This window comes from Dipodomys merriami, unplaced genomic scaffold, assembly GCF_024711535.1.
Source record: "Dipodomys merriami isolate MVZ:Mamm:240054 unplaced genomic scaffold, mDipMer1.0.p SCAF_18, whole genome shotgun sequence".
In the NCBI taxonomy this organism is placed as follows: Eukaryota; Metazoa; Chordata; class Mammalia; order Rodentia; family Heteromyidae; genus Dipodomys; species Dipodomys merriami.
Genome location: NW_027203159.1, coordinates 12,152,484 through 12,164,358, shown reverse-complemented (window position 1 = coordinate 12,164,358; position 11,875 = coordinate 12,152,484).

Genomic DNA, 11,875 nt, shown 5'->3' with positions numbered 1-11,875 from the left:
AGAGAGAGAGAGAGAGAGAGAGAGAGAGAGAGAGAGAGAGAGAGAGAGAAATTTTCTTGATTCTTTCATTTACTGAGGGATATCAGGGTTAGTTCCATATCTTAGCTGTGGTAAATAAGACTGCAATAAACATAGTTGTGCTGGTAGCTTTAGTATGGTCTTGTTTGTGGTCATTTGGGTACATGCCCAAAAGTGGGATTGCTCAGTCATAGGGAAGCTCTATGTGGAGTCTTTTGAGGAAACTCCATATTGCTTTCCAAACTGACTGAACAAGTTTACACTCCCAGCAACAATGTACTAGGTTTGCCTTAGGGCCACATCCTCTCCCATCTGTTGTTATTAGAGTTCTTGATTATAGCCATCCTAACTCGAGTGAGGTAGAATCTCAATGTCATTTTAATTTGCATTTCTTTTATGGCTACAGAGGTGAAGCATTTCTTCATATGTCTATTGGCCATCCTTATTTGCTTTTAAAAGAAGTTTTGTTTTAAGTCTTTAGCCCATTTGTTTCTCGGGTAGTTGTTACTTTGAGGGTTGGTTGTTGGGGATTTAATTTTTTGAGTTCCAAGTGTATTTTAGATATGAGACTCTTGTTCCTTGTATGGCAAGTGAAGATCTTCTCCCAATCCATGGGATTTCTATTGATCTTGCTTGGAATGTCTTTTGCCATGCAGAAGCTCTGTAATTTCATGCAATCACATTTGTCCAACCATTGTTTGATTTGTTGTGTTTCTGGAACTCTATTAAGAAAATTTCCGGCTATGCCTAGGAGACCTCGGGTTTCACCTATTCCTTCCTGTAATGTTTTCAGGGTGTCTGCTTGGACTTCGAGGTCTTTGATCCATTTGGAGACTCTGGTGTAGGGTGATAGGTAAGAATGTAGCTTTAGTTTTAGCTAATTTGCCAGCACCATTTACTGAAGAGGCAGTCTTTCTTCCATTCTATGTTTTTTGACCTCCCTTATCAAAAATTAGGTGGCTATAGGCCTGTGGGTTCAATTTTGGGTTTTAAATTATATTCAATTGGTCCTGAGGTCTGTACCAAGGTGTTTTGATTACTATAGCTTTGTAGTACACTTTGAAATTTGTTGTTCTTATTCCTCCAGCATTATACTTTTCGTTAAGGATTGCTTTTGCTATTCAGAGTCTTTTAATTTTCTATATAAATTTTTGGATTGTTTCTTCTATTTCCTTGAAGACTGAGGTTGGGATATTGATAGGTATCACATTGAATTTGTAGATAGCCTTGGGAAGTATTGCCATTTCACAATGCTGATCCTTCCAATCCAGGAGCATGGGAGTTATTTCCACTTCCTAAATTCTGCTTTGACTTCCTTTTTCAGGTTTTTAAAGTTTTCTTCATAGAGGTCCTTCACTTCCTTAGTAAAATTAATTCCTAGGTATTTTATTTTTTGTGGGGCTATTACGACTGGAGTTGCTTTCCTAATTTCAGCTGTGCTCTTCTCATTTTTGACATTCAGAAAAGCCATTGATTTTTGTGGGTTAATTTTATACCCTGCTACTTTGACAAAGTTGTTAATCAACTTGAGTAATTTGGGAGTGGAGTCTGTGGGATTCTTTAAATATAAGATCATGCCATCTGCATAGAGGGAGTGTGTTACTCCAGCTTGCTCTATTTGGAACCCCTTTATGTTTGTGTCTTTTCTTATTGCTATAGCTAGGCATTCTAATAGTAAAATGAAGAGAAGTGAAGAAAGTGGACATCCTTGTCTCATTACTGAGTGAAGAGGAAATGGTTTTATTTTTTCACCATTAAGTATAATGCAGGCTGTAGGTTTGTCATATACACCCTTTATTATATTGAGGAATGTTTCCTGGATTTCTAGTTTTTCCAGAGTCTTCATTATAAAGCAGTATTGGATCTTATCAAATGCTTTTTCTGCATCTATTGAGATAACCTTGTAGTCCATATCCTTGCTCTTTTGATATGATGAATTCTATTAGTTGATTTGTATCTATTGAACCGTCTTTACATCCCTGAAATGAGTCCTGTTTGGTCATAGCGTATTTTTTTTGATGAGTTGTTGAAGTCGATTGGCCAAATTTTGTTGAGAAGTTTTACATCAATGTTAATCAAAGAAATGGGTCTAAAGTTCTCTGCCTTTGATGCATCCCTGCCTGATTTGGGGATGAGGGTTATGATGGCTTCATAGAAAAAGTTCGGTAGTGAACTTTCTTTTTCAATTTCATTGAAGAGTTGGAGGAGTATTTGTGTGAGTTCTGCTTGGAAAGCCTTTTATAATTATAATATGATGGTGGTATGTCACGTTCTTGTCTGGACTATTTGGAGTTCTAAAAGTTTCTTGGATCTGAATAGGGCTATCTTTTTGCATGTTTGGGAAGTTCTCTGCTAGGATACCGTTAAACATACTTCCTAGACTATTAACTACTGTCTCTAGGTCCTCCACTACACCCATTATCCTCAGAATAGGCCTTCTGATGGTGTCTTCCAGATGTTAAATATCATATTTCTTGGATTTGTCTTGGATAGTAGTGTGTTTTTTCTCTATAATGTCTAAGCTGTCTTCAATCCCTGAGATTCGATCTTCTGCATGGTCTAACCTACTGTCAAGACTTTCTACTTTTGTTTATTATTTCATTTCCTTAGAATTTGTCAGCTTTGATAGCTTCAAACTCTTTGTTGGAGCTTTGTTTTAGATCTCTTATGAACTTCTCTACCTCCTTAATTTGGTGTTCAGTGTTTATTCTCAAATCACTTAGTTGATTGGTTATGGTTTCCTTGGACTCCCATTCCTTCTCTTGGTCTCCATTCAGCATTCCCTTTGTGGTCTCCCTGAATTCTTCCAGCTGTTTATGGATTACATGAATGCCTCTATTGATCTGTGTCTATTCTCATCCCACTCTCGCAATTCTTATATTACTCTTTGATGAGCTTCCAAGCGTTCACCCAATTCCTATCTTTCTCTTTGTCTGTTCTCAGCCTACTCACTCAATTGCTGTCTCTTTGACTGTTCTCAGCCTTCTCATGCTATTCCTTTACTTCTCTTTGAGCATTCTCAACCTTCTCATACAATTACTGTATTAATCTTTGAGTAGTTTCCTCAAAAGACTGTGATATTCCTATATTGATCTTTGGTTTGCCTGCTCTCTCTCCATATCACATTCACACTGAGTCCTTTGCAGGTTTTCAATCTTTTTATTCATCATGTTTACCAGTAGTGTTTGTAGAGCTTTTTGGGAACTCTCCTCTGTATTATTCCTTATCTGTTCTTTCTTTCCTCTGATTATCATGAGTGGGAATTGAGATCTGGATTTGCCATTTTTCTTGTGTTTTTCTGGCTTGTTCTGCCCATTTGGTATGGAAGTAACACCAGTTTTGTGCTGGAGCACTATTTTAAGGCAAACATAAAACAAAGTCCTGTAGTTGCAGAGTCAAAAGTCTGCAGATACAATCTACTTCAACAGATACAATGTATTCAACACCAAACAGCCATGTACTAATGGGCTACAAACAGCAAAAATGAATTTGGAAAACCAGAAATTATTAGGTTTAGGGAGAATTGTGGGGGAAAATAGCATTATAGGTATATGGAAAAGTAAAAGGACAGTGAAATTAACCAAGTACTAATCTCAAAGAGGGAAATCGTTTGGACAGAATGGTAGGAGAGGTAGACAAGAGAAAAAAAGAGACAAGAAAAAATGGAAGAACTAACATTTAAATTTAAAAAGTGAAACATTTAAAAATTATGCAAGTGTAAAGAAGTAATATTGAGAGAAGAACATTGATATGATGAGAGGAGGGGAAACATAAAAAAATAAAAAATAAAAATATTTAAAGTATCATATAGTTATAAAGAGATAATATTGATATTAATGAATTTAAGCCTAAGAGTTTTTCAATTGAGTAATAAACTTCTGGATTGTGTACAAAATGGTGGATAAAATCTAATATTCAATGACGGGTTTATCTCAGGATGAGCAGAACTGCAATTAGGTCACTCAAAAAAGAAGGAAAGAGAAGAAAAAGTAAAAAGAATGAGAAAGAAAGTAAAAAAAGGGCCAAAAGTTCGGTACAAAGAAAATAATAGCACCCACACATATATACACCTAAAATTAAAATTATAAGAGGAAGGAAAGAAAGATTAATAGGAAACATTTTTAACTAAAAAATTTTAAAAAAGGTACAAAAAAGAGGTCTTTGATTTTCTTTTTGGGGGTTGGATGTTAAAATCCTCTATCCCCCTTGTATCTGTAACCAGTCTCCTGGTGGAGTCTCTGGTCTGCTTGTGGTGTCCAGTTTTACTGTGGCTTGATTCATTTCTTAAGTCAGTTTGTTTGAGCAGGCAGAAAAATGCTCTGTTTACGCAGTATTTTGTGATCCTCCTCCCAGGCTAGTTCAGTGGGAGGGAGAACTGCTTTGAGTATCACAAAAGAGGGAGATGACGGTTTTCTCTAGTTTGGAGATGCTAGGTTCTAGGTAGAATTGAGGCCTTTCAGCAAACAGTAGATTTTCCCTGTGGAGCTAGCTTCTGAGACACTCTCAGAGCCAATCCTGGAGCGATTCTCAGGGTTTATGTTTACTGAATTTCAATTGATTGTCTAGGCTGCTGTAGGAAGGGCAGCCTCTGACTCTGCTTACCCAGTGAAGAACGCCACTCCACTGGGGCAGAGTTTTCTCTGCCTGTGTTGGGTGACTTTCCCCTGGCTGGAGCTGAGCCTGGCAGTTGAGGTCAGGTTCTGGTGACCTGCTACATGACTCTGTTTTCTTCCAAGGCCTGAGTTGGAGCTAGATGCTCAGGTAAGCCTTTGTCAGAATCAAAGATGAAGGTCTCCTGTAGTGGGATGAGGCGTGGTCTCACCTCCTCTGCTCCATGAGAAGTCGTGAGAATGTCAGGGTTCTATTCACACCAAAGTGTGGGTAACTGGGTCGTCGCTGCAGGATGAAGATATCGACTCCCTGTCAGTTCTTGCTCTTGATGAGTAGAATCTGCTCACCAGCTGAATCTGGTGCCTTTGTCTCAGACATTCCGTGTTGTAGGTAGGGTCGCTACGGCTACTGCCGCTGCCACCGCAGCCCCAGCCACGGCTCCTGGCAAGTGCTCAGATCTGTCTCCTTACCTGGATTTTTCCTCTTTGGCCAATCACTCTGTACTGTGATGGCACACTTGATGCAACTCTTTGGCCTAGGACTGTTCAATGCAACACTGAAATTTCTTACAATGCGAGAGCTTGTTTAGACTCCAGCTTCTCCCCCACCTTCTTCCCTCCGCTTCTTTCCTTCTTTCCTACTTTTCTCCCTTCCTTCCCCCTTCTTTTCCTTCCTTCAGTTTCCTATCTCTCTCCCACATTTCCTTCCTTCATACCTTCCCTCCTTCCTTAATTTCTCCCTTCTTTTCTCCTTCCATCCCTCCCTCTTTCCTCCCTCTTTCCTTCCTTCCTTCATTCCTTCCTTCCTTCTAACTTCCTTCCTTCTCCTTCCTTGTCTCTACACTCCTTTCATTCCCTTCTTTAGCCTGTCTTCCTCCTGTCTTGCTACGTTCTTTTCTTCCTTCTTGCCTTCTTGCTTCCTCCCTATCTTCATTCACTCCATCCTCCCCTTAATACATCCATCTTCCTTCATCTTCCCTTCCTCCCCTTCCTTCTTCCCAACTTCCCTTCTTACTGATTTCCTCATTTCCTCTTTTCTTACTTCCTTCTTTTTTCCTTCTTTCTACCTTCCTTCCTTCTGTCCTCTCTTCTCCTACCTTCTTCCTTTGTCCTTTATATTTCCCTTTGTACTTTTTTCCTTCTTTTCCTTTCTTTTTTTCACCCTCCTCATTCCTAGCCTAGTCTCTCCTTTCTTTGTCTTCCATCTTTGCCTCATCCTTCCCTTTCTTCCTTCCTTCTCTCCCTCCATGTTCTTCCTTTCCTTTCTCACATCCTTTCTCCCCAGCCTCCTTGCTCCCATCCTACCATGCCGCCCATTTCCACCTTCCTTCCTCCTTCCCTGTCCTTCATCTTTTTCCCTTAATCTTCCTGACCCTCTTCGCTATGGCTTTTCTTCCCTGGTTTTCATTCCTTCACTTCCTTTCTTCTTCCTGACTGGGTTTTTCATCCCCTCTCCCTGAGGCTGCATTTCTGCTAGGCAAGAGACAACTCATCCGGGCCTGGCCCATGCCATACAAAGGAACATATAAGTATAAATCTGCCCTGTAGCCATTGGCCTACTCTATGCATGCAGCTTCCACAAGTGAGGGACTTGTATGTTTCATGAAAGAAGCAAATCGTTAGGAAAACAGTTCCAAATAAAAAACTAACAACAATCATGTTGAGGCTTTCCCACACAGACAGCAGGAGTATAGACTTATGGAGAAGTGTGGGAAAGTGGAGGAGGAGGACGATAAGGAAAAAGCAACAAAAAGGAAGGAAATACTTCCACTTCAAAAAGGCTTATTGCAAGAATATATTGTCTTTCTTGAGAAAGAACAAACAGGTAAATCACAAGAACAACAGAACAAATCTTGTGGTGTATTTTTTGGAGCTGTTTTATCTTCCCACAGCAGAACAGTCTGGCGTCTTGACAGGAGGAAGGCGGTTCATGAGGTGCACACATGGACAAGGTCTGAGGTCAATTTGAATATCCCAACAACAACACCGAGGTAAAGGAAACTGGAATGGTAGGGAACAACTCATGCGAAGCCCTGACTGGTTCTAGAAACTTATCTCGGCCCTATGTGTATGCACAAACATGCACCTCCATGCCTTTGTGTGGTTCATATTTTGGCCCTGCTTTTTTCTTTTTCTTTTTTTTTTTTTTGCACACCTGCTTATGTACCCTGTGTACCTACTTATCCCCCAATGGGCTGCAAAACCTGAAAATACACACTTCTGCATTTACATAGAAGCATACCAGTGTATACAGCCTACAAACACACACACACACACACACACACACACACACACACACACACACACACACACACATATTACACCCTCCCTATTTTCTGGCCTACTACTCCACTTTCAGATAAATGGAAATTCTAACATGTAAAGGGGAAACAAACAAACCAACAAAATGCAAGAAACATGAAGGCAGATGGAATTTTTCTCTTGGAGAAAAAATAGATTCGTGATTCAAAAACCAAAATAAGAATAAAAATCCTTACCCAATGTGGAAGAAACACATAAAACCAGCCTTGTCTGGAGTGGTTGGGCATGTAGCTTAAGCACAAAGAAGGTCATGAACATTGTCGAATATCCAAATTCAAGACCCGGGAGTCCTACTCAAAGCCTAGCCACTGAATTCAAGGCCCTGAACTGGGGTCAAGCCTCAGGCCCCTTGTTCAAGGTCCAGACTGTGAGTTCAACTCCCAGGCCCCACCGTCATGGCCTAGGACATGTATTCAAGACCCAGAAATTAGTGCAAGGCTGTGTCATCATATTTAAGGCATGGACAATAAGTTCAAGAACCCAGGTTGTAGTTAAAGGCTAAGGCTGTGAGTTCAAGAACCAGAATCAAAGTCAAGACCCAGTCTGTGAACTCAAGTTCCAGGCCATGAATGCAAGGCAAGCACCCCAGTTGAAGTCACAGCTCCTAGTTCAATCCCAGGTCAGAAGTTGAAGTGTCAGGTTGTGAATTCAAGGCCTAGGCTTGAGCGTAAGGCCTATAGCTGACTTCAGCTGGCTGTTGGTCCTAAATGCCTAGAATTAGAGATCTGGTCCTAAGCACTAGTTCTAGGAACAGGCTTGAATTCTATTCGCAGACCCTGAAATCAAGTGCAGACCTGAGTTCAAATCCCTTGTTTTGGGTTCAAGACTCAGGCCCAGAATTTCACGCCCAGGGTATCTGTTCAAATTCCAGCTTGAGAGTTCAGTCACAGCGTTTGAATTAAAGATCCAGGCCATTAGTTCCAACCCCAGTCCGAGATTCAATTCCCAGGCCATAAGTTGAAGTTCAGATGTTCATGCTGGGGTCGGGCAGGAAGAGGCTGGGAAAATAAGACAAGGAAATGATATGTGCATGAATGCTAGGGGATAGGTATTAATAAGAGTAGGAAAAAAGAAGGAAATATGACAGGGGAGAAAGGAAAAAGGAAGAAAGGAGGGAAGGAAGGAAGAAAGGAAGGAAGGGAGGAAGGAAAAGGAAGAAAGAAATGAAGCAAGGGAAGGAATGATGGAGAAAAACAGGGGAGAAGGAAAGAAAGTAGAGAGGGATAGAGGGAATTAAAAAGAATGGGAAGAAGAAAGAAGGGAATAATGGAAAAGGGAAAGCTGGGAACAAGTAAGAAATGAAGGAGTAAGGTAGGAGGAGGAGAAATAGGAGGAGGAACTGGAAGAGGAGGAAAAGAGGAGGAGGACAATGTGGAGGAAGAGGAAAAAGTTGTGGGGAAAGGGATCATGAGGAGGAGAGAGATCTATTTCAGAATTTCATGTATAAATTCCAAGAATTTTATTCAAGTTCAAAGATTGTATCATATATTGTTACAATGTTTGTTACAATATATTGTTACAATATTGTTACAAATGTTTGATATTATTCAATAGGGCTGTCTAAATGTGCACTCCACAGACAATCTTATTTTCAAAATACCATCTCTGCTGATCATCTTCTGAATTCAAATATCTAATCTCTATGCTAACTATACTGTTCCAACTTTCTTTCACAAGGTAGATCTATAGAAAATATTTTTCCAGAACCAATTCAATTAGCAACAGGATTGTGTTCAGTGTATCATTTATTCATGGGAAATTCTGTCTGAAAACAAATTCTGTTTTCACAAAGAAAGGTAAGCATAACACGTTTGTATGAACAATGAAAAATTCCATGTGGAAAATATGTATTGGTGATTGAACTCATGTACGAAATTGTTAAAACAGATATGATCTTGGTTAGCTTGTGCTTATTTCACATTAGTAATTTTACAAAGCATTGTTAATAGAGTTCTCAGCATTATCCAAATTGTTCACACGAAGATTGTAATAGACTGTGGAATATTTTCTAAAATTTATGTATTACACCACATAATATAATTATATGTATTGCTAGGTTCAATAGAGTTTTTGACAAATCAAATTCTTAAAATATTCGGCATGTGTTCTCCCTCTTTGTAGCTCTTTCTTCTTTAGTCAGTACCAGTAACTTCTACAATCTAAAGCCTTCATAGTACATCAATCAATTTACTCAGTGATCATCTGTGATAGTATGGTCCTTTCAAATCTCTGGTTGTAGTGTATTCATGTCTGAAACTTGTGTTGAAAGTTCCCGTACCATTGTCAATGTGCATCCCCGTTTATATGCATGTGAAATATTTGTAGAATAATAAATTTTGCAATGATTTACTTGGTACTAAAATGTAATAAGTAAATGGAAGAACACTATTAACTGTTAACAATACCATATGTATGTTCTTTTTTCTGTGCAAAAGACCTTAATATATACTCTGTAATCTCTATATAACTGACAAGTGTATTTATAGAGATTACAATAGATATCAGAATTGTAAAAATTGTACTTGTCTAATTAGCCGAAAATTCTTTTCTGCTCTTTACATCATGTATATGAAAAAAGGACCTGACTGCAAAATTGAATTTAAAGTATTATTAATAGTCACTGTCATTATCATGTTTCAAAGTTACTTGAATATATGATATGTAACACTAGTTATTCCATAATTTCTATCACTTAGATCTACCTTTACTTTGTTACTTAAATTTTATTGTCATAGGGACCAAGAGCAGGGGTATAATTACACAAGCATTGAGTACAATCCTTATTGAAATTGTTGCCCACTTCCTCAATTTTGTCTCTTTCCCAATCCCATTCAACCCAATGTTTTACAGACTATATCCAACATATTTTCTTTTGAGTGCTGTTGCTGTTGTTACGTAGGATCCCCCATTGTCAGTTGTTGTACCATTTTAGTGTAAAACTAGTCATTGCATAATTTCTAGGGTTTAGGTCTAACTTTTCAAACCTTGTTACATGGTGAACACACAAGCTTTCACAATTTTTTATGAAACTTTTGTTAATACATCATATTGACAAACATGAGTGTACTATGAGGAAATAGAGACATTCAAAAATCATGTCACATTGTGATGAAAAAAATAGAACTCTACTAACTTTAGAAGTATTTTATGATTTTATGTAACTTCTTGACTCCTTTGCTCATTTCTTAAACTCCTCAACATCTCTCGGTGAAAGGATTTATATTCTTTGATAAGAAGCCTAAAATGAATTCATTCAAGAATTATATCAACAGTCAAAAATTTTTCAAGTGCTATGTTACAAAAATGTTCAACATAATTACAAACAATGTGTCATATATCACACTGCCCCTATATTTAGAGAATCGCTGTTTCCATGAAAAAGTGTGAAATATGCAAATGTTTGTAAAGTAATAGTCACAGTATGTATTGATCATGGGGCAAGATATAGAAAGATATAGTATCAGATATTTCATAAAAATAAATATCACCTGTTTACGTGAATATTGCAGCAATTGAATAGCACAATAGTAGTTTGAATAGACTAAATCCTGTTAAAAATCATTTTTAATTTTTTTCAAGGTTTTCCATTTCCTAACAAATGGTGCAATGTCATTCTTTCTGATGGAGGCATAAAATTCCATTGTGTATATATACCACATTTTCTTGATCCATTCATCTACTGAGGAGCATCTGGGTTACAACAATGAGAAGTACAAGTTGTCATGTCCAAAACAAGCTTTACAACGTCTGTGCCGGGGGGGGGGGGGGAGTGGGGGAAGGAGAAGGATTGGGATTGGGGGAGATGGGGGAGGCTGGGAAGGGATGTGAAGGGTAAACAAAGGAGGAGGCTGCAATGCTTGGTAAGAAATGTACGCATTTCCTGCCCATGTAATTGTAACTCCTCTGTACAGTATGTTCACAAATAAAATTAAATTAAATTAAAAAATCATTTTTAACTTGTATCTTCAGAACTGTAGTCAAGGCGAAATTCCAAAATGTTAAGCCCTCTAGGTGTTAAAGAAATTAGTGATTACTCTAATTGCAGGACACAAAGAGAGTAATGTAGGTAGGTGTCAGATAAAAATATATATTTATTTTAAATATTATTGCTAGGCCTGATACTGTATATATGAATGTTTGGGTTAATCATATTACAGTAATGGAAACATCGATGCTTCCCTAGGTAATGTAAGAAACACATTGTTTTTGCCACTGCGGTGGCAGAACTTGAAAAAATTTCACATCAAACCAAATACCTCAGAAACATGCATAATAGAGAATTCCATGAAGAAAATGACACGAACATAGAAAAGGTTAAGTATACACACGTTAACACAGTTCACAAAGAAGCAAGTCAGTGATTTAAACAATATTTGATAAAAGAAAAAGAACGTATTAACTTGGCTACTATATTTTTACACAACCTCTCAACACAACTATCTAGAATATTGTTATTCTTCCCTCCTAAAAGAATTATGATTTAAGGTGCCAATTATATTTAGTATGAGATCAAAATATTTGAATATTTATGGAGTCGCATGAAAGGGTCTTGCCTATTTTTATAATTGGGAAATTATAAAAATTATATATAATTTTCATATAGTAATGTATAAATATATTTTATTTGTAAATAAATATATAGTTATATAAATTTATACATCTCATACCATAGGATCTATATTGCCTGAAGTCAATAGAAATTATACTCAAATATTCTGTTTGGTTGTAGTGTTATGTGCATCTGACTTTTCAATAAAAAGTATATATCTAAAATTAATTAAAAATAAAACAGAAAAAGCAACAATGAGATTCCACCTTACACCAGTAAAAACGGCTATATTCAAGAAATCTAATATAAACAGATGCTGATTGGATGTTGCAAAAATGGAACACTCCTTCATTGTTGGTGGGACTTTAAACTTGCT